Source organism: Schistocerca gregaria, chromosome 2 (assembly GCF_023897955.1).
Source record: "Schistocerca gregaria isolate iqSchGreg1 chromosome 2, iqSchGreg1.2, whole genome shotgun sequence".
NCBI classification, from domain to species: Eukaryota; Metazoa; Arthropoda; class Insecta; order Orthoptera; family Acrididae; genus Schistocerca; species Schistocerca gregaria.
This window is the reverse complement of record NC_064921.1, coordinates 86,340,555-86,341,998: the sequence shown is the minus strand read 5'-3', so window position 1 is coordinate 86,341,998 and position 1,444 is coordinate 86,340,555. Positions and strand designations below refer to the sequence as shown.

The window sequence follows — 1,444 nt, the reverse complement described above, 5'->3', positions numbered from 1 at the left end:
AAATATATCTATCAATTAAAACTCAAAATCTTCATTTATAATCATAGTTTCTGCTCCCGATGAGTAAATAGAGAACAGAAATATTTCTTTCGGTGCGCTGGACAATAACATGGACTTGCAAACTGGAAACTATGGTCAGTGTGTTCTCCATCCCTTTCTGGCTGACCACATAAATGGTTTTCAGGCTCTCGCAAAAGAAGGCAAACAATATTTGCAACGTAATTCTGTATTTCATATTATAAACCTGCCGCCCCCACACGCGACAGTCTGGTGTAACCGATGTGGTGGGCAGGGGAGGACAACTGTTGCCTCCCCCCCCCCCCCCCCCACGCCCTACAATCCATCTTCGCATATCGATTTCACATCTTGCTCAGCCGAACAGACCGACATTTTAATTCAGTGGCAATAATACATATTTACTGCTGCTATGCGTAGCCATAGTTATTTGTGTGAAATCTCAAAAATGTTTTTCATCATTCACAGCGAAACTAATATGAGTCCGCCCCCCCCCCCCCCCCTGTCCCAATACTTGCTCGGACGCGCATGAATCTTAGTGTGTCAGACAGAGTGAATTTATGGATTATGCAATCTTGGGGAGAGGATCCACATGATCGGTTTCATAAAGAATAATCTTCAGGTAACAGACTTACTTTCATGAACTTACATATATCCTTAATGAAATGTCATGCACTGTTCTGTCTGGTCAACGAGACAATTTTTCCATCATCTGAGTATACTCATTGGTCTGTCTAGCAGTACTACGGTTAGAACCATAGTTTCATTCCTGGGATAAATTTGTTTTTAAACGGTGAATGCAGAAAGTAAGAGCAAATTGTTCACTCTAGCTGCAATGTTGATTGTTTATAATTTTGCAACTTGAACACAAAATTTATTCGCAGTACCACAGCTTACAACTGAATCGAAATTTGATATGAAAGACAACCTGACACAAGTTGTGAAACGCGTAGTTAGAAGTGACGAAAAAGTCGCGAAACGAATTGCAGATCTTTTACATGTGTTAAAACCATTTTTACACACAGTTTCGATTTTTGCAGTCAACTATGTATACGTAATCGATTACATAAATGTAAAATATTTCGACGAGGATGGGATTCGAACCCACGCGTGCAGAGCACATTGGATTAGCAGTCCAACGCCTTAACCACTCGGCCACCTCGTCATATATCAAAATGTAGCATCGAACAGCTATCAGATATGAGCTGGGCTTTCATCCTTAATATTTGTGTTTTTTTCGTATTTTTCTTATGTTTTAGTTTTATAACAGCATCATATGATGCTAATAGCACAAAGTCAGATCTGATGCCTTGCTCAGGAGCATAAAATTTCATTCAGTGAAGACAGTGAGTGGCGTTTTTACGCAATGGGGCCTTGATAATCATTAAAAATCGTTGAAGAAGTTCAACTAGTACAGTTCCTCGACGAA

General features: G+C 39.9%; 1 non-coding gene across 1 annotated transcript; it reads right to left on the bottom strand.

Annotated features, from left to right (window-relative positions):
- Positions 1-1,098: 1,098 nt before the first annotated feature.
- Trnas-gcu (transfer RNA serine (anticodon GCU)) lies at positions 1,099-1,180 on the bottom strand. Its single transcript has one exon. It is a non-coding gene; the product is annotated as a tRNA-Ser (tRNA).
- Between the last annotated feature and the right edge of the window lie 264 nt (positions 1,181-1,444).